The sequence below is a fragment of the Dermochelys coriacea genome, chromosome 3 (assembly GCF_009764565.3).
Source record: "Dermochelys coriacea isolate rDerCor1 chromosome 3, rDerCor1.pri.v4, whole genome shotgun sequence".
Lineage (NCBI taxonomy): Eukaryota > Metazoa > Chordata > Testudines > Dermochelyidae > Dermochelys > Dermochelys coriacea.
Genome location: NC_050070.1, coordinates 155,326,078 through 155,351,108, shown reverse-complemented (window position 1 = coordinate 155,351,108; position 25,031 = coordinate 155,326,078). Strand labels below are relative to the sequence as shown.

General features: G+C 44.1%; 1 long non-coding RNA gene across 1 annotated transcript; it reads right to left on the bottom strand.

The window, feature by feature from the left end:
* Positions 1-2,276: 2,276 nt before the first annotated feature.
* Positions 2,277-18,644, bottom strand: LOC122459114. Its single transcript, XR_006279581.1, has 3 exons — positions 18,470-18,644; positions 16,414-16,416; positions 2,277-2,303 (listed from the first exon to the last, which is right to left on the bottom strand). It is a non-coding gene; the product is annotated as an uncharacterized LOC122459114 (long non-coding RNA).
* Between the last annotated feature and the right edge of the window lie 6,387 nt (positions 18,645-25,031).

Here is a 25,031-nt window from a genome sequence, read left to right as displayed (position 1 = left end):
CCTTTAGAAACTGAATTGAGCTAAATTGTGTATTATTTCAACCTCATTAAAATTACACAGCAGCATTTCCCATCATCACTGATTGACTCTCATCGTTTTATTCTTCTTTTGCAGAGCTTGGCACCACACATTTAATTAAGGGATATTTCTAAACCCAAAGGTCTATGTTAAATGGGGCTAGGTCTCCTTGAAGCAAGAGCATATTGCCTTACATTGAGATGAGGGGGTCACCCAGGTGTGTGGGGTAGTGACACAGACACATAGACTGGATTCCATGCACTCTGTTATAATAAAAAGACAGAAAATCAACAGCCTTCTGGACAAAAAGAATGGTCCAGATCCTCAGTGGATATATATCAGCCTAGCTCTATTGACATTGATGGAGCTTAGCTGCTTGATGGCAGTTGAGGATCTAGCCCAGCTGAGAGTTGTATATAACAAATCAAAGCACTGCTGTAGCCCTTCACCCGAAAGGCCCCGCCCCATCGCTGCTGTGCCATCACTTGTTTGTGTTGGGCCTGGGGCTTCCTTCATGTCATTGCTCCTTTGAAGCTAATGCAGTCACCCCAGTGTAAAACAATGGGAGAAGAGACTCAGGCTTGTGTTAAATGTAAAGCCTGATCTTGCAACTCTTGCCTTTGGGAATAATCCCATGGGCCTACTCACACAAAAGGCCTGATTCACTACTGCCTGGTGCCTTGTGTACTTATTTACACCTGTGCAAAGTGAGTGTAAATGACTGCACAAGGTGCATACCAGGGCAGGATGAGGCCCAGGGTCTTTTATTTGTCAGGATCATTTTTGATGCTATAGAAATAATAAAAAAATAATAAAAACTGAGTGAAGTTGGCTCCTGCCCCTTTCCTTCAGAATTTGAAGATGATTATACTTGTTCTAGATCTATAAGGTTTAAATGCTGTAAAAACTAACCTCTTTTTTAATATTTGAATGAACCTTATTTATCTTAGATTATACCTGTAGTAAAGTTAATGGATCATGGAACAATCCTAGGGAACATTTTATATGTCATTATTCTGTAGGGGTGACACTTTGGTATGAATTATTCTGGCTAGCCAGTGGAGTTTACATCAGGTTTACACTGGGTAACAGGTTGTAGGTCTGATTCTTTACTTGGTTACATGAGTTTTATGTTACTCTAACTCAAGTGAAACCAAGGGAGTTACCCCTGCCTAAAATTGGTGTAACAGAGCAGAGAATCAGGCTCTAGAATTTGGCTTGCTATGTTCATGGGATTACTCCAGATGTACATTGGTTTAACTGAGAGCAGAGTCTAGCCCATTGTCTTCAGGATATTGTCCAGATTTATTATGGTGTAAAGGGAACAGAGTCTGGCCCACTGGTTTCAGAGGAGTTAATACAAATTCACACGGGTCTAACTGCGATATGAATCTGGTCTCTGGATCATTCAGTTTCCCCATCTTCCCGAGCACTTCATAAACTCAGCTAGAAGGAGAGAGAATGATATGACCCTTTTTATGTCCCTCTTGCTTGGAAGGGTCTGCTTTTATTGTCACGCCTCATTCTTTAGAAGAGCAAAGCCAGTTAAAAATATTTACAGTGCTATCTCATGAGGAAAAACTTTATGAGATTGGGGCAAGTGCATTCAGCATATATGCCGGTCGATACCCAAACTGGCGAGAGAGTGGCTCCTTTTCCTTCTGTCATTGTCTGCCAAATGGTCTGGGACTAAACATTCCCTCGATGAATGATCCCGGTCTCATAGGTTTTAGTCCATTACTTTAATGGTAGTTATTCGTCAGTGATGAACCGTGCAGTTAACTTGCTGGAGACAGCATGGCTAATTGAAGATGAGGCAAGAGGTTATTTTAATATTATTATTTTGTCTCCATTTGCTTTCAGTATCTCCTTACTCCTTGGTGAGATCTGATATAAGTTTTAATTACCTCTGAGAACAATAACTTTATAAAGGCCCTAGCTCTTTGTCTGAAGTAGTTTTCCTGGAGATGAGATATACTGTAAGTTTCTGGTCTCTAAAGAAAGCTGAGTGGGAACAAGGTTGGCAAAGATGGTAAATTCTCATTACCCACTGATATCTTGGAGTAGTAAATTTTGAAAACTTTTTTCCCACATGCCTATTCTGGACAACCTGTCTTATCTTTTCCATCTATTGTAAGTACCTCTCTTCTAAGGTACCTCTCTCTCAGGTGTTTAAATGCCACATGCAGAACAATGTAGGTAGCATTATTAATGTTCCAAAGAAATAATCTCAGCTGTCCATCTCATCACATTTGCGATGTGCTTTCTCTTCTTGCCTTTCTTATCTCATGTTTCAATTTACTCTCCTCCTCTCTCTCTCATCTGTCCCTTAGGTAGATGATATTGCAGTAACGCTTTTGAAAAAAGTAGGGCTTGCATTTTGATCTGAACACACTCAGGTTTGGACTCAGTCCAATCTATCACACTGTGATATCAGTATTAGGGCCCAGATACCATGTAAACTCTTCTCAACCTTATATACAGCAGTGTTATCACCCAACTATAATGTAGCAAGATGTTAGAGAAGATACAAAAGAACCTTCTTCAGGAAGGCTAATCTAGAGGGCTCGTTAAAAAATGATATATATGTTTTGCAAAATCTTTCAAAGTTGTTTCCAGTTTCAGGGTTCAAAATGGACACGTGCTTTCAATATTTTTTCCACTGGAAATTTTATTGAAAAGTTCTTGAAATTGTAATCAAAATTTTTGGTTCACCAAAAACCGGGTTGTTTGGCAAATAAAAATTGTTGGTAACTATTGCAATAATGATTCAGAGACTGTTTTTTGATTAAGAAAAACTTATGCAAAATTTAGTGGAAATTTTTTAATAGTCAACATTTTTTGGTTAAAAAAATAATTTTTGCAAAAAAACCCAAGACATTTTTAATTAAAAAACTTTGTATAGGAAACATTTTGACAAACTTTACAGTAAATACTGTACCTCTGGAAAATGGGGAACTGGTTTGGATAAAATAAGAACGGACTTAAATTCTAACTCCAGGCTCACATCCAGCCTCTCAGGAAATTCAAAAAAAGTTCAGAAATGTCTTTCCTCCCCTTTATTTCTGATTTTTGTGCTGCCTTTGCACATTCAGCCTGAACTGCTGCATTGCCCTGGTCTTGCAGAATTTCCTGCATACCCCAATGTATCAGGAATCGCAAGAGAATTTTTATTCTCCAAAGATTTCCAACCCAAATTTTGCAAATTCAGTGGCTGAGATTTTCATATCTGCTAAAAGATATCTAATTCCCATTTACATTGAATGGGAGTCCCTTAAATAGCTTTGAAATTCCCTGCCAAGCAGTTTTTAGAAGCAGCTCAACTTCTAGATACTTTGCTGAACCTCTGGCCCTTTTGATGTTAGCCTGTCACTAGTGCCAAAGTTAAGTCTCTGAGCCTTTTTGGACCTGCCCTGTTATTCTGAGAAGGCCCAAGTATGGTAGGTGCAGGGTGGGACAGTTGACATTGCAGTGCGGGAGTGCCCACTGCTGTGAATAGCACCCCCCACCTCTTTTATCCCTCACTCCAAAATCTTGCCAACCCCGTTCAGCTCGTTGTTCTTTTTTCCCCTTCCATATACAATATTCTAAAGAACTGCTGCAGAAAAATAGAGCACTTCATGGGTCTCACAACCAGCAGGGTGGTTGCTATGGATACTGCAGATGAGACAGCAGAGTTATAGGGCCGGCATAAAGGGAAGGGTTGATCTTGACAGCAGCTCTGAGCTCTACCTGTTGTAACTATTTATAGGTGGCAATCAGTAATACCATGCAATGAAATTACCACTCTGGCTTAAAATCACACCTTTCCTCGCTAACACATCAGTATCCTGGGTCTCCTTTCATTTGGGAGTCGCCTGGTATCACTGTTGAGGCCAGAATGAGTCACTGAGTACAGAGAGGTCACGGGGCTTGCTGGACAATAGCCAGTTAAAGGGCAGCAGCTAAAATACAGGTGGCCAAGCGATGGTGAAAAAACAACCATGATTCATTTAAAATGGAAGAGTCCAAATTAAATATATGACCTCCCTGTCTGGGAATCTAGGAGGAAAACTTTGTCCTGCATACGCACTTCACTAGAGCTGGTTGAAATTTTTCTGACAAAACGTTTCTCCTATCAGTAAATGCCAATTTGATGGGATCAAAATTTTTTGTGGGAATGGGTCGATTCCATCTAAACATTCAATGGACATCAGGCAGGCAGGCTGCTTAGTTTCCTACGAGCTCTCCCCCACTCTTCCAGGCTTTCCAGCTCTGATACAGCCTGCCTGGTGGGTTGCCTGGGAGCTTAGACAGAAATTTTTGAAAAATTCTATTTTGGTTCTTTTGAAATGGAAGTTTTTGAAACTCTCCCTCCCCAAGCAAATGTTGCATGTCTGACTTCTCATTCCAATTCACAATGATTTTTTTTCCCCCCAGAACTGTGAAATTTTCTGTGGAAGGGAAATTCCAATTTCTACACAGCTCTACACTTCACCCACCATAACATCATAGCCACTCCTGGGATGGAACACATCAACAATTTAACAATGCGCTACAATACTACACAACATCTTAGGACAGGAAGTGAAGGGAAATTCTATATCCAACTCTTAGGCTGCCAGGATCTCATCTCTGATGGCTTGAGCTGGAATTTGATTATGATCATATAAACATCCTAATCCTACATTAAGTGCCACGGACTCTTTAATGACCAAACAGTCAGTGCCTTGGTTTGACATCTCAGCCAAACAATGGTGCATCCAGGAGTAAAATGCCCCTTAACATAATGCTGGACCAGTGGACCCATAATGACTTAGGGTATATCTACACTGTGCCAGCTGACTCATGCTCACAGGGCTCAGACTAAGGGGCTGTTTAATTGCGGCACAGATGTTTGAGCTGGAGCCAGAGCCCTAGGACCTGTTGGTCCTACTTTGAGCAGGGGGTTGGACTAGATGACCTCCTGAGGTCTCTTCCAACCCTAATTTTCTATGATTCTGTGACCCTGTAAGGTGGAAAGCTCCTAGAGCTCAGGCTGCAGTTCAAGCCCAAACATCTATACCACAATGAAACAGCCTCTTAGCCCAAGCTCAGTGAGTTGAGTCAGTTGGCACGGGCCAGCCGCAGGTGTCTAATTGCAGCGTAGACATACCCTTAGAGGGAAGGGCACCATCCAGTGAATCAACACCATTCACCTGTGCTGTGCCTATGTATTCTGTGTACATTTCCCATCTTGTTCCTGGATGGATTTCAGTTTATTCAGCCATTAATCTGGGACCTTTCATTCCCTACTTGATTAATTCAAAATAACTCCATAAAATAGTCCACAGGAGCTCTCCAGACCTCTGCCACTCCCTCTCCCCAAAGGAGCAGACAATGAAACAGGAGACCTGAACCATTGCTGCTGTGCATCCAGAAAGAGTTTCTATATCCCTGTCAGTGTGAAAAAATGGTCACTTGGCTAATTCAGTGTGACATGCGTCTGCTCCCTTCCCAATTATCTGGTCATATCAGCTGCAATTTACAAGCTAAAAGGAATCTGTCACTATCCGGAGTCCTGCAGGGTCAGCCAGGGCTAAGAGGGGCCCAGTTTTTTTACTTTTCATTCATTGGCATCTTTGGAGTGGGATGCACTTTGGCCTCAGCGGTTATGCCCCACTGGCTGCCTCCTTTTCTTATCAGTCTCGTTCAGTGTGGAGCATTTATGTTTTTGTTACCTTAAATAACAGGAAGTGTAACAGTAAGACGGGTAAGTGGAGTTCATACTGAGTACAAGCAATTTGTCCTTCAGAGGAGTTGTCGCTTGCTTCTAGGCAGGTCATGATCAAGAGCAGCTCAGCACAGGGAAGAACACTAGGCAGCTCAGCACGGGGTGCAGGGCAAATGGGCGTAGTGCCAGCCTGGGCAGGGCAGGAAGTGGGTAACACTAGATAGATCGAGTAGCAGGACAGGGCTGGAGGGAGGTAACTCTAGGCCGCTCAGGAAGGGGGTAAGGGCAGGAGGAGAATAACTATAGTCAGGAATGAAGGACGGGTGTTAGAACAGCAGGAGGTAGCTGACAGTAGCTGACAGCCTGGTAGCTGAGTCAGAGTAAAGGGGTGAGAGGAGAAAGGGTGGGGGGTAACACCAGAGTGACAGGGCCTTGAGAATTTTGGCAGTGCCAGGCAGAAGTCAGCTTGTGGACACAGCACGAGAAGGGTGGCAGTGAGCAATCGTTAGAGCAGAAGGAAGGCAACACTGCACCTGGCAATGAGTTGCTTCTCTCTTCCAGTGCATGAGTGATCGGGAGGGCGACAGAGCTTCTTCGAACATTGCTCTCAGTGCCTCAAACCCTGGTATCAGCTGGGCCTATGCCAAATGCTGCCACCTCCAGCCCCTGGTGAATCCACTGCAGCCTCATCCTGGGCTGTTGTGAGGATTACGTTTTGCACTGTACCTCAAAAATATAAAGTGCTGAGGCGTGAGAAGGGAGCGGGCATTCCAGACCCTGCCTCTGACTGGGGCGGCTCCACAAGAGGGCAGAGTGCACATGGCACAGCAAGGAAGCAGCAGCTGCTGTGGGGGGCGCCAATTCCATAATGCTTCAGTGGTTTTCTACCTCTGCTCATAACCTCTGCATTGCACAATGGGATGTTGTTTCACACCTCGCATTTTGCACATCTACTATGAATATTTAAAAGACAAACAACCATTATATTGATCTGTTCTGCTTTCAGCAATACCTGCAGAGAGCTGCTTCCAGCTGAGATTAGCTTTGCTTGACCAGAGGAGGGCAGGGAGCCATAAAGTTGCTGTCTGCAGATCACAAGGTAACATGCAGGACACACAAAGAGCAAGTCCAGCTACTGGGGGGAGAAAGGGGGCATGAATTGCCAATAACATAACATCTGACATTTAGATAGCACCTCTTACCTTCAAAGATACCAAGGCACTTACAAGCAGATCCCCAGCTGGTCTAAACTGATGGAACTCCATTGGGTTCAGTGGAGCTGCACTGATTTATAGCCTTTGAGTATCTGGCCCAATATGTATAAATCCAATGTTCCCAGATCTTCATGTGTCACTGTATCTGGTGTTTTTCTGAAAGCTCCAGCTACTGGAATCATGTTATTACCGGAGAGTCTCTGCCTTTATTTAAAAAAGTAAGCTTCTAGCCTTCATAGTTTTGGAAGAAAGTTGGAAAATGTTGAACCCTAAAGTCTTCAACTCCAGAAAGCAAATAAAAAGAACTGAAAATGTATTATTTTTAAATCTTGTGATTTTTAAGCCAATTTCAAGATTTTTGGTGGCTTGATTCATAATTGTTAAACATTTAGGGTTGGTAATCCCATAAATCAGTGGTTTTCAACCTGCAGTCTGCAGACCCCTGGGGGTCTGCAGAGTATGTCTAAGGGGTCCGCAAAAGGTTGTCGTTACCATAGAACAGTATTTTCACCCTTTGGCCCAGGGACTCCTGGTGGTCCGCAGATTATATCTAAGATTTCCAAAGGGGTCCGCACCTTCATTCAAAATTTTTTAGGGGTTCACAAATGAAAAAAGGTTGAAAGCCACTGCTGTAAATCACTTCATCACTGCATTGCAGCTGCTTCTGGGGTGGGACTCTGTTGACTATTGGACAGCTGCATTGCACAACTGTTCAGGGAAGCAAAAGAAGAAGAATACTATGTCTGATTGAGATTGCAGGCAGAATGTGGTGGTGACCCACACTGGAATTTGGCCAGGATATCAGGGCTAAAATCCATGCCATGTGTTCCATTTATCTGAAAGTTTTATACAGCCACTCATCATCACATTATCTGAGTTCTTCCCACATAAAATCAATAGCAATGGTGAAGTGCCTAGTCACAGAATTTGGCATTTTTCCCTTTACAGAGTCAAAACTATGCTTGGGATAGGGTTTTAATTTTGGATTTTTTTTTGTTTTTTGGGTAGTCAGTGTATTTTTTATCGATCAACCACGGTACAAAATACAGGGGTGTTTTTTCTGTGATGGATTTAACGTGAAATCTGATGAGATACTCTAGCATGGATCAGATGAAAGTAGGGCAGCAGACTGTAAGACTTCTATACTGTCTGGTTTTTAGTTGGCAGACACATGTTCTCTAACCAAGTAGTTAATTACTCCTTTTGCTGTATGTGACTTTCAAACTTTTGATAATTCTGTGATGGCTCCTTTTAACCATCAAAATCCAACCAGTGTGAATCAATATTAGCTTTTAGATCTTCGACTGCATGAAAAAATATTCCAAAAACTGTCTCCTTATTGATTCCTCTGACTTTGTCTTTTGAACTACAGAGGTTTAAGAAACATTATTTTATTTTGAAGGTACTTGTCTCTACATTCAATATGAACAGAACATTTTCCCAGCAGGATCTCCCATTAATACCAATGTCTCTGATATCAGTGGCCTGAGGTTTTCTTATCTGATTTAATTCCAGGCAGAAGAAAAAGCAAACAAACAATATTTAATTGCTAAGGATATAAAGTAAAAGCCTGAAGTGGTAGCTTTCACTTAAGTTATTGGAATAACATAAATTGCTTATGTTCACAGAATGATAGAAATCAGAAATGGAAAAGATCAGTTGTAACATCTCAATTTACTCTGATGACATAGACAGTGGGTATAAGCCTCCCCTAAGCCAAGCCTTGGTTCTGCCCATGCTCCACCCATTCCCCCAAGCCTGTGGGAGTTCAGCTCTGGCCGGAGGCCAGCAGCCCAGTGCTGGTGCCGGTGCTGAGGCTGGCCAGTGACACAGTGCTGGGACCAGGTTGACACTGGGGGCAGCCGGTGGCCTGGTGCTGTGGTCGGGGCTGAGGGAGGCCTGGGATGATTTGGCCAGGATCTTCCAGCGGTGTGGGGGGCACTCGGGTCTCCGGCGAACAAGGGGCACTTGGGGCTCCAATTGCAGGGGGGCACTTGGGGCCCCAGCAGACAGGGGCTGGTGGGGGCGGGGCTGGTAGGGCGGGGCCATGTGTCTAGCCTCCCCAAAGGGCGGGGGAGGGCTTCCGTGCCACCCATGCCTCAGGACCAAAGCTGGTTGACTACTGCAAAATATTCCTAGCAAATATTCAGTTCAAATTTTCCAACATGTTAACTCCATCTGTGTCTCACTGAGTGAAAATCACCCCTGTGCAGGGTACCAGCACAAAGCCTGGGACCTACCACTTACATCCCACATAAGCACCTGGGGATCAGCTCTTAATTCTGCAAACTTAGTGTTTTTTTAACATTGTTTTTTTAATGGCATTGCCTAGAGCAGTGGTTCCCAAACTTGTTCCACTGCTTGTGTGGGGAAAGCCCCTGGCAGGCCGGGCCGGTTTGTTTACCTGCCGCGTTCGCAGGTTCGGCTGATCGTGGCTCCTAGTGGCTGCAGTTTGCTGCTCCAGGCCAATGGGAGCTGCTGGAAGTAGCGGCTAGTATGTCCCTAGGCCCGCGCCCCTTCCAGCAGCTCCCATTGGCCTGGAGCAGCGAACCGCGGCCAGTGGGAGCCGTGATCGGCCGAACCTGCGGACGCGGCAGGTAAAAAAACTGGCCTGGCTCACCAGGGGCTTTCCCTGAACGAGCGGCACAACAAGTTTGGGAACCAGTGGTCTAGAGTATTATTGTTAAAGAGAAAGGAAATTCATTAGCTGGAAATATTTGGCTAAACACCTACAGAATGTCCCATCTCATGCAAAGCACGCACCCGCGAAGCAAATGCTCCTGTGAGGCACCACCTCAGTCACTGTGCTCAGTGAAGCAAAGGACCCTGTGAATCCCTGCCTCACTTACCATGCTCCGCCGCTCAATGAGGCAAGGGCTTCTGTGGATGACCCACTGAATACCCAGCTTATATCAATTACAACTCTGTGTTGGGCAAAAGTACATCTATTACCATGTTATACAGTGTACCTCTTCCATTGATCCAACAGAAGTACCAGGCTCTGACCAGAAATGGAGTACCCTCTACTTACCACATCCTTGGCTTAATTATACCTTGGACTTACTCCTCAATAGCTGATTATGCCAAAATGCCAAATGACCCTTGATTCCTTCCTGAAGACTGGAAGAAAACGGATGCAAACCCTTCAGCTATGAATGGTGGCACTGAAAGTAGCAGCCCTTATGTGTATTTGGTTGGGGATGGGGAGGTCGGCAAAGAGAGCAAAATAGCTTCAGCTCCTATTTCCATTTTAAAATGAAGTTTGCCTTCAAACAACACATGATAGGATTAATCAAGGTGTTTGGCTTGTACCTCAGAGCAGTGCAAATCCAACATGTATATTCCAGAGTGTGAAGAACCAGACGTACATCTCATTAATAAATACTTTCTCCCTTATGCCCAAGAGTAAAAACTGAAAAGAAACCAAGCCCTTTTGCTAGTGACTTGATTTGTTTTAATTTACAAGGTATTGATTTGCAACTACTATACATTCTCCCAATTCTCATGATCGTTCACAGAATAACAAAGGTATTCTAATAAAGTGGCTCATGCTTTAAGGCTGACGTACATCTGCACACCACTTTAGTCCTGAGGCCTATGCAGACACCTACGGAGGATTTAAAGAAGGCCTTGTGTGCAATGGTGTGACGCTACCCAGTGGTACTCAGGGTTGTGTGGCACCGCCCCACTGCCTTTATCTGTGGATCAATTCCCTGAATCCACCAGCCTCTGTCAGCACAAGCACTACATTCCAGGCCTCCGCAGGCCTTGCTGTCTGTGTGTGGGTAGTGATAGGCACACACCAACCCCCGAGTCCTCAGAGCATTCCCTGCAGTATCCAGCCCCATCTCCACCAAACACTCACAGAACTACCAGGCCTGCGGTTCCCAAAAGAACAGGACACAGCTTGTGAGATGCAGCTCAGGACCAACATTTTGTTAAACATGCAGCACTCGGATATATTTATACAGAAAACAAGAATATGTTGATTATCAAAGAACTGAGATTCAAATATTAATGAGTAAGAACATTGGAAACAAATGGTTGTATATAAAATGAAATCATAACACGCTTTCTAGAGACTAAACTTAACTAGCAGATTAACCGTTGCCTGTCTAAAGAAAATTTATCTCACCTGAACTTCTCTTTAGTGTTTTCAACCAAGGGTGGCTAAGAAACCTTTTAGTATGAAGCAAAACTTCTGTCTTTTTACTTCCTCAGAGAAGAGTGTCTGGGCACCCCCTTGGTCTCCCCAAATATAATCCAGCAAACCTCTTAAGTGCACCCACCAGATGAGATTCTCCCTCCCATGCTATTTTTCTGTGTTGATCATTCCTCTCTCTGAAGTTTTTACAGTCCTTCATTTACATTCAGTTCAGACCGGTGATATGAAGATCTTTGTGAATGAGACAATACTCAATTTACATGTGAACAGATAGTTAATAAACCTCTCTTGTCTGCCAGAAAACTTGTTTTTCACCGTTTGCTGGTGACCTGTATCTATAGATGTTAAGAACGTATGTTCAGTATGTACATAACTCCTTACATAGCATCTGTACATACATTTCACAATGATTTTGATGCCCACAATGACAAATGTTTTTACTCAAGACCTCACCTGACACTTATTGGTGAGCTAGAATGTACTCACCAGATTCATGAGATGCCTGTAACCCCTCTGCATTCCCTTGCCAGCTGGCATTAAGAGGCTGTTGGGTCACAGGTGGTTGCTGTCTCAGCTTTGTAAAGTGATTTGAGCTCCATGGATGAAAAAGAGAAGTATTATCATTGAGCATAGAATCTCAGGATTGGAAGGGACCCCAGGAGATCATCTAGTCCAACCCCCTGCTCAAAGCAGGACCAATCCCCAATTTTTGCCCCAGATCCCTAAATGGCCCCCTCAAGGGTTGAACTCACAACTCTGGGTTTAGCAGGCCAATGCTCAAACCACTGAGCTGTCCCTCCCCTCCCTGAAGTGATACACCAGGGATTGAACTGGAGAACTTCAAAACTAAGCAGGTGCTGCTACAGCCTGAATGAAAGAGTCAAAGCCCTTTAGCTAGGGCTGTCCCAGATTCATAGCCTCAGTAGTTCAGGCACAGAGGTGGCCCTGAAACACCCACCCACCAGTGGGTTACAGTAGCCCTGGGTGAATTTTACCCTTCCTGAATATTAAGGCAAAGTGTAATAGCTCCTAGCATTCAGAAGTCCAAGACACAACATTTACCACAAAGCAAATTCCCAGGCTTTGCCAGTGGAGGCCAGTGGACACCTTCTTGGCTCTTCCCCTTTGCAAGTAATTCACTGCATATTCTGCATTTCATTGAATGGCTCCTCTGACAGTTAATTAAAAGACAAGCTGTAGGCAGATAGTGAGCACAGATCATTAGTTTGTCTATGGGCTAAGACTGAAAGATCATCCTGGCCCTGCAAAATTAGCACCAGATGCCCGAGCAAATCTCCAAGTAGATAAAGCTCATGTCCTCTGGCAGCAGGTCTCCTCTGCTGTTAAATCCATTGCTGTGCTATAATCTAGTCCACAGTAGCAGTGCTGACCAGCTGCAGCCTCTCACAGTACAGTGTCACCTGTAAGCTTAAAAAAATACCATCTATGTAAAGCAGCCTGAGAGATGACACATCAGACACCAAACCACCTGCAACATTTTCACTGGCTTCCTAGATCAAAGCAAAATTTATGTATTATGTTAAAATAAAGTGAGTTTGGAGCTGGTGAATGGTGCCAGATAAAGAGACCTGTAGGTAGAAGTTTCTGTCCACAGAACAGCTAAAGTGTGGCCACTGACAGCGTCCAATTCCACCAATCAAGTTGGCCAATGATGCTAAAATTAAAAAAATACTCATACTAATACCCAGCTCTTATATAGCACTTTTTTATCAGTAAATTTCACAGTGCTTCACAAAGGAGGCCAGTATCATTATACCCATTTTACAGATCAGGAAACCGAGGCCCTGAATGTAGACTTGACTTGCCCAAGGTCACCCAGCAGGCCAGTGCCAGAGCCAGGAATAGGACACCTTTGTGATTTCTCCCATGTTGCCCACATGCTTGGAACTGTAAATATCCCTGTAAATATCTTCAAACCTACCTCATTCAAATCCTTTCTTACAACCCGCTTTGCCAGCTTGCTTACGAAAACTTGACAGTAGTGGAGCAACGGGTGTGCTGATACTAGTGCCAATCCTGATGAGCAATGCTGACTATTTCCTTGTGCTCTCTCGTTGGTCTGTCTGTACCCATCTGTTGTCTCTCGTCTTAGACGGTAAGCTCTTTAGGGCAGGGTCTGTCTTTTTGTTCTGTACAGCGCCTAGCACAATGGGGGCCTAGTCCATAGTGCCTGGGTGCTATGGAAATATAAATAAGAAATAATAAAAACAACATCATTGCCCATCAATATGTTTCAATGCTGCCCTTGGAGAGACCATCTCTAGTGGTAAGATTGGAGTTCAGTTTCCAGGACCTTTCAAGCCTTGGTGATATAAATAATTCTATTTTTTTTTCCCTGCCAAAAGCAATCTTCAGTGATGCAATAGCTTGGTCCACCAGAAGTGCCATACTGCTGACACCTCCATATGTACTAGTAAAAAATGCAGTGGCCATACAGAATGAAGCGGAGCAGTCTCTGCTCTTTGGTCAAAGTAGAGGGATAACAACAAACTGGCAAAAAGATGTTCAAGTGAACAAAAGGGGTCATGTTGTTATGGCAAACTTAAAGAAAAATAAAACCTTAGGAAAGAGGAAAATACGGTGTTGTTGTAACTGCTGTTCTTGTGGCTGAAAATTCAGCTAGCTGACTGGAAAAAAACACAACAAAAGAAAAGAAAAAACTCTGAACAGCTTGGAGGAGTTAAAAGCATCAATAAGTGACTGATTTCTGTGTCCTGAGAAAGAAATAACCCAAGGAAACAGCTTGGCTGAGTATCTTCTAGGCAGCTGAGAAAGCAAAGAGTAGCAAAGTATTTTGATTGGTACTTTTTATGGGGGAAAATAACAACATATGGGCAAAGAGATGATAGAAAAAGATTAGATTGGAACGAATATGGGGAAGGACTACTGGAACACTTTTGTACCTAATACAATAGAAGGTGGTAAGAAAAGAAATAGATTTGAGTTATACCGGCATAAAACTAGAATAATACAGTGGCGAATCAAGTCTGCATGCAGTCTTTTGTCTGTATGTGAAGGGAAAGCATATAGGGTCACAGCCACAGCTAAGAGGGAGCCACAACAAAGTTAGTTATGGCTCCCCCATCCTGGGTCCCTCACCTAAGCCAGCTCTGGCCCTGGCCCCAGAGTCACCAAAAAGATGTTTTGTTTCATTGGCTGGTTGACTGGCTATGGCACCAAGGGACCATCTGCTAATTAGGGATCAAAGAAGCACACTGCACTCTAACCAGACCCTTCTCTGTCTGGAAGGACCCTTTATATCATGGTTGGGGGGGGGGAGGAGGGTGCAGGATTGGAGCAGCTTGACCAACTCTATGACTGCTGGGGACTTTCCCGTGCTTGGTGAATTGTCAGCTATGTCCTTGCAGCTGCTTTCCTTTCCTTTCCAGTGTCTGGCCCATAGGGGCTGATTCTCCCATACCTAGCAGCTTGTGTAGCCAATTACACCGATGCCAAGTGGGTGTAAAATGCTGCCGAATTAGAATTCCCCAGTGTAAATGATTACGCAAGGTGCAAGGCGGTGGGGAATCAGGCCCATCGTTAGTACCTTAGTGATCCCAAATGTTCCATCATCAAAATGTTAAGAAAAAAGATGTAAATTCGTTAAAATACACCTGGTGCAAGAGACACTGATAATAGCTTAGGTGTCAAATTCTCAGCTGGTACAAATCAATGTAGCTCTATGGAAGTCATCGATGCTATGCTGACTTATATCAGCTGAGGACCTGATCTGAACCGTTTAAATTTCATCAGAAGAAACAAAAAACCCAAGGGAACCTTTGATACTATTCTTAGCAGAGCTAAGAAAGATTGCAGAGAGTTGCCAGTTTTGGACAATTTTTGGAGGCAGCTTTATGGGACAGATTTGTGTGTGGGATACATTCATCTGCAATACAAAGGGAGCTACTAGCAAAAACAGACCTTCCACCAAGCAAGGCTGTGAACACAGCTGTCAAGCATAAGATTGCCGAGAAACAAGCAAATGAGTTAAAAATGTGCATTGCCCCAATTCATAAGATAAACTCAAAGCAACTATGTTTTCACTGTGGTAAACACAACTACTCAGTTGATGTATGCTATTATAGAAATGAGAAATGTCACATATGCCAAGTGCCTGTGCACATTATCTGGACGTGTGGGAAGGAAAGCAGCCTGGGGAAAAAAACATGAACACAAGCTAAGAAGAAGAAATGAAATATAGGAAAGATATGGATAAAAGCAAACAGAGACAGCAAGTGACAGTGAGGGGAAACCACTGCTCAGGGAAGTGATTCAGAACAGAGCAATTAGTTGTCAGTTGATACAGTAAAAGATGGGGAAATCAAAAGAATATCCAGAAATTTATTGGGTTTGCAATAAAATTAAAGATCCTCAGCTGGTGCAAATTGGCACAGTGCCACTGATCTCAATGGAGCTAGGTGGGTTTACAGCAGCTGAGGATCTGGCCAGGTGCCTGGAAGAATAACTACATTAGGTTTTAAAAGGAATCCAGGAAAACCATCCAGGTGTGGTTCATATTAGAGCTACAGCTAGAGCACATGCTTGGCAGTAAGATACTGAATAACAAGATGCCAGCAAGGGATACTCTAAGGTGCCTAGGAGAGTTGGCTAGGGAAGGCTATGGAGAAACCCAGTCTTAACTGCAAACCTCATCAGTTTGTACAATCAAAGGCTTGTTTTGGATCCCTGGAGATGGTCACTGTGCCCACAGGACCAAGTCCATATTGAGGTTGCTGGTCTGTTAGGTGACAACTTTCTGATCTTGGTAGGAGCCCATAAATTAGCCATGTGTCCTTTCTTAATGCAGACAGTGCCATTTAGGCTTCATTTTTTGATTACCTGAAAAATTAATATCTGATATTGTACCTGGATTTACATCACCAGAATTCAATAACTTTCTGTAGGTTAATAAAATTTAATATGTTTTATCTGCCCCCTACCATTTGAGTTCTAATGGGGAAATCAAATGTTTTGTTAGAACTTTTAAAACTGCCATGAAAACTGTCAAGGGAGATAAACGATATTTAAATCAGAAAATAGCTTCTTGCTATTTTATCAAACAAGACTATATAGTGTAGTTCTACAAAATGTACGTGGGCTGAACGACTAATAAGGAGACATTTATGTGCAAGACTGGAAGTACAAGACCTGATTTGGATAAAGTATGCTATAACTATTCCTCCAGGGAACAAAATAAAGTCTGTAGAAGTTGGAGATCTAGTACTTCCTTGCGGCTACAAGAGTGGAAAAGAAATGCAGATATCATCCTACAACAAACGAAGCCCATGTTGGTCCAGGTAGACGTTCTTGCTTAAAAATATTGAACAGCTTTAGACCAGCTCCCTTAATCAGTTGGGTAATATGACTTTAGCAGAGAATGGTGGATGCGAAGAAACTATTAATACTCTTGTTCTCCCTCAAGATGCCATTTTCTCACTGGCTTCTGTTTCATCTTAAGAAAATGTGCCCCCTCCTGATGAAAGTGCAGACAAAGGAAATCTAAGAGACATGGCCAACGTCTGCTCTTAATTCTACCCACAGAAATCCAGCTTTTAACTGGTCTAAATGAAAATAGACTCTCGCCCACTGATTTAAAGAGGGTCCCATGGAGAGTAACTGCTATTTCATCATTAGAGTTCAAAGTACTTCACAATCTTTAACACATTATTATCTGTTTGATAGATGGGGAACTGAGGCACAGAGAGATGAAGTGACGTGCATAAGCCTGTTCAGCAAGTCTGTTATGGAGAAAGAATTGAACCCATGGCTATTATGGCCTAGGCTAGTGCCCTAACTTACAGACCATCCTTTCTCCACCAGAATCACAGGCTGTTGAGATACCACCCCAGTCGTCTCACAAAGAGACTGTTCACGGCTTTCCACATTCAGGAAGCATGTCAGCTTACGTTCAAGATGTAAAAATAGAGTAAGTGTATATTGAGCAGAGTCAGACAGTGGCAAGACTGGGTATATCTACACTGCGATTAAAAATCCTGTGGCTTGCCCGTGTCAGCTGACCCGGCTCAGGCTAAGGGGCTGTTTAATTACAGTGTAGACATTCAGGCTCAGACAGCAGCTTGAGTTCTGGGATCCTCCCTGCTCATAGGGTCCTAGCACCCGACCTCCAATTCTAGCCTAAACATCTACAATGCAATTCAACAGCCCCTGACCCTGAGCCCTGCGAGCCCAAGTCAGCTGGCATGGGCTAGCCTTAGGTTTGTAATTGCAGTGTAGACATAGCCACCATGTCGCAGGTTTAAGGCAGCGTACCCCGTCATTGTGGTATTTCAGGTTATGTAAAAGCACAGGTTCTGATCCTGGGCAGCACTCTTAGCTGCTTTGCATCACTCCAGTGGCATAGACATCCCCTGGAGGACCTCTGCTCAGAAACGGGATCCTCAGGTTATGCAGAGCTGGGGAAGCAGCATAGAGGGTGTAGCCATGCCACAGGTCTTCTTACTGCAGTGTCGACATACACTTAGGGTATGTCTATGCTGCATTGTAAACCCAAGTCTGTGGAACCCAGGTGTACAGACTCAGTGTTTCTAAGCCTGTGCTCAGTACTTAAGTTGAGGCAGGGCTGAGCCCCAGCACCTCTACGCTTGGCAGTTCATAGCCCTGGCACCTCTGGCTTGCTGCTTCAGTTATTAATATAAAAAAATTCCTTGAGTCCCAGCACCTAATTGCTTGAGCCATGGCATCTCTTTCATTACAAACTACCTGTGCTTGAATATCCACACTGCATTATAAACCTGGGCTTACAATTGCTGGACCAGGGTCTCACAGCCTGGCTAACAAGTCCATATTGCACAATGCAGACCTTCCGACTTGGGTCCATGGCTTGAGCTGTGTCCATGCTGCAAAATGACAGGGCTTGGACCTGAGTCACAGCAAGACTCAGGCTCTGACACCCCCGCACCGAGCAGAGTCCTAGGACCTAGGTCCTCAGTGCTTGCTGACCTGAGTCAGATTGATCAGTGTGTGGATGGAAGGGAGTCTAGGGCTAAAACCTGAGCCAGAGCCCAGGCATAGACCTGCAGTATGGCCACTGCTGGCCCATATCAACTAATTCAGGCTTTCAGGGCTTGGGCTAAGGGGCTTCAAAATTGCAGTGTAGACATTTGGGCTTGGGCTGGAGCCCAGGTTATGAGAACTCGTGAGGGATGTTACCTATCAGCTCTGTGTTCTTGGGGAACCAGGGTGCAGTATCCAGTCTGTCTGACTCATGAAAGACCTCCTCCGTGAGCCTCTGTTTGAGCCAAAGCCAGTCAGAAGAAAGACTTACAAAAAGCAATGAAAAGGTAGCGGGAGACACACCTAAACCCCTCCGGACAAGGGTGACAGGATTAAGGACACTACCCTAGCCTCATTTGCATCAAAGATGAGACAGGGAGGCATCCCCGTTAGAATACAGAATGGAGAACAGAGATTCCAAGGCAAGAACTGCACTGAACTCTGGGACCAGAAAAGCAGGGAAGCACTGCATGATGGGGGATCTCTGCTCCAGATGTTAATGAACCCAAGCCTGCACACACCCAGCTCAGTAGTTATCAGACCAATTCTAATAATAAATCCTTTATTGGTATCCAAAATACTGAAGCTGCCTAATTGCATTGTGGGCTCCCTTGAAGGAAGATCCATAGCCAGGAATGAGCAGTTCCTATTGCCTAACCTGAACAAAACAACTTTGGTATACTCCCTTGAGCCATCAGTTTACCCATAAACAAATCTAGTGTTCTCCCTTGAATCATTGTTCTTTCCCTACAAAAACTCCTACCCATGCTCAAGTAAGTGCTCTGATGTCTGGATCCAAAAACTCCATCAATTCCACTGGGACTTCATCTTCTCCTGACTGATCGTGCTGGGGGTTCTGCCAGTCTCCAGCACTCCAGACCCTCAGCTACCACCACTACCTGGAACCCCGATCGATTCAAGCTTCATGGAGTGGTGAGAACACACTCTCTCTCTCTCTAGCCTTCTGACCCTGACTTGTGAGATCTGTTATAGTTTTCTAAACCTGACTTTTATAATCAAATTTAAGTTAGATTTAATATAACTCTTTTGTTTGTTTGGCTCCCCTTGTATAGTTATTACCTGACAATAAATAACTTTCATGGTTAAGCTGGTTACTTCTCTCTCTCTTCCCCCCTCCCCTGTGGGTGTTTTTTGGCTTCACCATTTGCTCTGCAGCAACGCTCCTCGTACCTAAGCTAAATATCCTTGCAGTGCCCAAAAATCATGTGCGGTTTGGTCATCAAGTGGGTTACTACCAGAACAATTGTAACATGAAAATGGGGATAGGGACGTGCTGAACCTGGGGCATATGAGGGTGGCAGCTTGGAAGTGCTGCTCGACCCAGCCTACTGAGTCCAGGGACATATAATGGATATGGTTGAGAGTGCTGATTAACCCGGTCCTCTCAGATGTGCTCTGTTAATGTGTGTGTGCGTGCGTCTGATTCTGGGGTCCTGCAGGATAGCTCCATTGGGAGGGAACTTGCAGCAGGGAGACGTAGAGCTCCATATGAGAACACAAGTGACACAAGCAGTACGTTGATAGAATTACAGACACCCCCCCTGCCCCCCAGAATAGTAACCCTTATCAATGATCGTGCCCCAAAGTAACGGGTAAATCTGGTAATGGGGGAGGGTCTCAGAGCCTGGGCTTCAGTCCAAACCCAAATAGCTATATTGCTATTTTTAGCTCCAAAACCCCAGCCCTGCAAGCTCAAGTCAGTTAACCTGGGCACAAAGACTTGGTGCTCCAGGGTTTTTATCACAGTGTAGGCAGCCAGAGTGGCCTGCCCTTTAAGGGCCAGAGGCCAAGGGCCAGCAAGTTCATTACTCAGATGCAGCAGAAAAGGGGACAGGTGTTCCCTAAAAAGAGCTGTGGGAAAGGGGAGGGAGTATAGAGAGATGCTGCATGAAAGGACAGTCTCTTGTAATAGTTGTTGGTGTGGGGAGAGTCCAGGCGGGAAGCCCGGGGAGATGTGGCTGGATAGAAAGTCCCAGTTGGATGTTTTGTTTTTCTTTTGTGAATTCTTTGCTTTTTTTGGACAATAAATGGAGGTTGGAGGGAGGGGCTAAAGACTGAGTTAGATGTGACTAAGAATTCCCTAGGCTCGTGAGGAAGGTTGCCCGGTTATATGTGGTGGAGAGTACCGACATGATGATCGCCCTTGAAATAAGGGAAGAGTGAGACTGGTTGGAGCTTTGAAGGGGGAAAAAAGACAGAGCTGAAGTGTTTGGAAGCCTTCTTTGGTGAAGAAAGATTTGCCCTCCCAAGCTGCTATATGGAGGATCAGTCATGGTCACCAGATATTCTGTGCCAGCTTACAGAAGCGATCAGGCCGGCAAAGCAGATCCAAGTGGTCCTCCAGCAGCTCCTCAAGAACCAACAAAACCAGTGGGAACTACAGTTGGATTTGTAGAAGTCACTGTCCTGGATAGAGGAGCAGCAACAGGATCTACAGGAGATCCTGTGCAAGGAAACAGTCTGAGTCCATGGGGACTGGGTGCGAGTCATGTATTTGTGGCCCAGGAATTGATAGGTCTAGATGAAGGTGTATTGTGCCTGGGGGCAAAGAAGGCACATCAGAAGAATGTGACCTTAAATTAAATGTTATATGATGACTGGCTTGAGAGGGCAGAGCACTGGAAAAATTGTAACAGGAGGAGGGCCTGGGTTCCTCTACAGCACACTGAGAAAGGGGGTGCAAAGACCCCAGAGACCAGAGGTAGAAGCACTAGAGAGTCTAGACTTGGTGGGACGCTACAGGATTTTTGTTGGTTGGCCTGTCTGCCCCCTCCCTGTCCCCAGAAGGGGGAGTGGCTATAAGTGACCTGGCCAGAGATCTGAGGCATAAGAAAGAGTAGATCATCACAGGGCCAGAGTGACTGTTGGCCAGGGATGCCAGATGAGGAGAGCCTGCTATGCCATGCTGAGCCTCAAGGGAGTGTGCTGCCTGGTGAGTCATTCTTCTACATCTTCCTGCACCCCACTGATCTCTGGCTGCAGTAACAGCCCCTTGGGGGCCATTCACAGCTGGCACAAGTTAAAGAAGCCACCAGGCTGCTCTAACCTGTGCTGGGGGACCAGTCCAGTGCAGAATGGATCCAGGGTTGGGGGGACACAGAGGGCATTTTATGAGCCCCCTCTCTTCTATTCTACCTCAGCTACACTGAACACTACTGGGCCACAACTGAGCATCTGGCCCATGGTTTGGCATTTAAAACATATTGCTCAAAAGTTATTTACAGGGATATGTCTTGATGACCTTTATATAATGCTGTGGAATATGGGCATTTAAATATATTTTTGTCATTTAAAAGACATTGCTGATATTTATTTTAAGGGATAAGGGGAGTGCTATGAATAACAATAGTTGTCTCATCCCCAAAGCAATGCTGATCTGGTTAGAATTGTATACAGGTCTACTCTGTGCATGTAATTCTGCTGTGGCTATATTAAAACAATCTCCATTCTGTGTTCCTGGGTCCTCCTCTGGCCTATCCACTGTCAGTCCACAACACTTGGACTCTGCTGAGATAGGAAAGGGAAGCCAGTAAATGTCATTCATAACAGTGGACTTCCCCTGCCCCTCCATTTCCACACAGCACTGAAAGTTCTGATTTAATTCAGAAACAGAATTCACAAATGATCACAAGGGAGGCTGGTTTAGTGGTAGTTCTGATGTACATTCAGTCCGGAAGGGCTAGAAGCCTCATGATATCTAGTCATTACCCAAAATGAAAGGGCACAAAAAATACCAAAAGAGAGGTAAATTCTGATATTTCAACGTTTGTTTTTGTCTCCAATCAGGATGAAAAGGTGAAATATCAAAAAAACTTTTTTAGAATGGAACACTACAAACCACTTTGATTTGGAAGTGCTGCAGGGTTTCATTTTGACACAGTTCATTGAAACAAAACATTCTGACATTCATGAATAAAAATGTTTTGTTGAATTGACCCAAAATGTTTTGTTTCAAGTTAGCTCAGCATTAAACTGCATCTCCCCATTGTGGTGCATTGCTTCATAGGAGCTGTAGGTCAGAAGACTAATGCCTCCATTCTTCTCTATGAGCCAAGATCCCTGTCTGGACTGTATGATCTCCTAAGATGCACATGCAGTCATGCCCCCAAGCATAATGCACCTGCTGGACCACACAGCCTATTCATAGCAATGTCTGCATTGCATTATGGGAGATGTAGTCAGTCAGGAACCCAGCCCATAGATGAGAATGGGGTCCCAAACTAAAACTCCCATGAGGCAATATGTCAAAATAGGGAAATGCATTTTAGCATTGAAATAATGCAAAACCAAACATTTTGGGTTAGTTTAACAACAAACTGAAATATTCCAATTCACCTAGAACTGACCCGAAACAAAATATTTCATTACAATGTTCCTGACAGAAAATTGATTTTTGGCATAATTTGAAATTTTTGCCCAACCTGCATTTTTCCATTGAAAAATCATTCCAACAGAAGACTCCTGACCAGCTCTAGTTGTGTGTAAGCACATGACTCCAGGAGCTGGGGCTCTCAGAAATATACCAAATATTACAAAGGTTGTGATAATATCAGGAGTGTTGCAACATTATATAAAGGCCTATTTCAGAGTCCCAAGGGGGGGATTTGGACATGTTGTTGAGGCAGCCTTTGCTTACAGTGGGGCTCTCAATGTTATTTTACACAACATAGTCAGCTGTTTGTGTAGCCTTTAGGAAGAAAAGGTCTTGTAGGTAGAGTGGTGTACAGGGATTCAGAAGATTAGGGTACAGTTTCTGGTTCTGTCACAGGCTTCATGTGTGACCTTGGGCAAGTCTCTTTATGTCTCCGTTCCCCATCTGTAAAAGTGTGGATAATATTCATTCTTTCCCCCTGTTCTTTGTGTATTTTGTTTCTTTGCTCTTGGGTCCAGGGACTGCCTCTTACTCTGTGTTTGCACAGGGCTTAGCGCAATGAGTAACCTAAGTTAGGGCCTCTAAGCACTACTTTAATACAAATAATAATACTTTTACTGCAGTGTAAGCGGAGGTTTGTAATTCTTCAGCACATACCACGCCACTAGGTCACTGTTGCAAAAAAACAACATAACTCATTAGAGGCTGCTTGCTGTCTTATGTGAAATGAATTGATTGCTCTCTGTCCTCTTCTAGAGGAGAGGTGTCCACAAGTCACAAAAACTACCATTGAGACCACGTTGCATTCATGGATGTCCTTGCAGAGGGATCAAGGATGGATTGTGCACTGAGTGACCTTCTCTCCTCTGTAGAGGAAGCACTTTGCCAAAGTATTGCCTGAGGGAAGCTTGCATTGCCCTTGTCTGCACTACAGATAACTAGAGAAGTCTTCAGTCTCCAGGGCTGTCAAGCCAGCAGCCTGTCGCTGGCAGTTAATTCGGTCAAAAGATGATATTTTTTAAAGGAAAATATAATGAGGGGATGCACTTGCAAAAATGAAAAGCTTGGCTGCTTTTTTTTTATCAGTTCTCAGGCCCTTTGTGTTCTTCTCTGATGAGAGCTATTGTCATTCTGTGCAGCTCCACAGCTCCTTGTCCTGGAAGCAGATATGGTATTGGCACCTTCTGCATCTCCTGGAGACAGCCAGATATATGCTCTGTTCATTTCCTTCCTGATAAGCTTACCAGCCCATTTTGGAGCCTTCTCATATTTCATTTGGCCTCTCAGATAGAAGCCTCTGTTACTGCCATTTATTTATTTATTTATTTATTTAGCATTCAGTCAAAGAATTTTCTGAGGAGCCTTCCACCACTCCAATCTCCACATTCATATTTAATCATTAGCATTTCTTAAGTCCCTCTCATCCAAGGCTCTCTAAGCCCTACTATGAGCAGTGATTGTCTCCTGACATCCTTGTGCTCTCACTGTATACTAGCCTTACTTTACTGTTGGGGAAACAAAAATGCATGCCCTGTGGTTTTCAGGAGTTGCTGACTGCCAGTGAATTCAGTGAGCTATGGATGCTCCACACCACTGTAAAGAAGGCTGTAGGTGATATACCCTGAATCCCTGTGCGACTTCAGGTATGTCTACATTTTGAGCTGAGGGTGTGCTTCCCAGCTAAAGGAGAAATACCTGCGCTAGCTCTGTATGAGCTAGTGTATTCTATCCACCGTAAGCACCAACCTGTCCAAGATACTGGGCACATTCTTGGAGCGGCTAGCCTCTCCCACCGCTTGAGCTGCTGAGGCAACCTCCATTTTTAGCACACTTACTGGAGCAGACCTAGAGCATGTATGTCTTCTTGGCTTGGGAATCCCCCTTCTTCTCCCAAGTTTGGAGTGTAGACATACCTTTCTCTGTCCTTGAGGGTATCTGCTAGATGCAGCTTGCTTTCCAGAGGATGATAGTCCACAAGGCTGGGGAATATTTTTTCCTCTGGGCATATGACCAAAAAGTTAATGTCTCCTTCTTACAGTTATAGAGTTCAGTGCACATTCAACTGGGATATTCTTAGATAGATCTGTTCTTACCATGGCTTGTTAGGGATGGAAAGAGATGCATTAGTTGTGCCATTAAAAGATCAGATCTTGACATCACAGTGAAGCTTTTAACTGTCTAGGAAGAGGAGAAATTAGTGATCAGACTGGTGTTGTGTGTTTGCCGAAGCAAAGAAGAACAGGAATAGAGCTGATTAAGAAAAGGAGAAAGCCAGCCTCCCTCCCAACAAGCACTAATTTGTTAAGGTATTCATTTGGGATGTGGGACACCCAGGTTCAAATCCCTCCTGTGCCTACTTTGGAGTAGGGACTTGAACCCGGTCTCCCATGTTTTAGGTAAGGTCCCTACCCACTAGACTATTGGCTATTCTAGGGTGGAGGGGTTCTCTCTTTCTCTCATTTTTTTTTCATGAAAAATTTCAAACATCTCAGTTTTGTCATGATGCAGAATGGG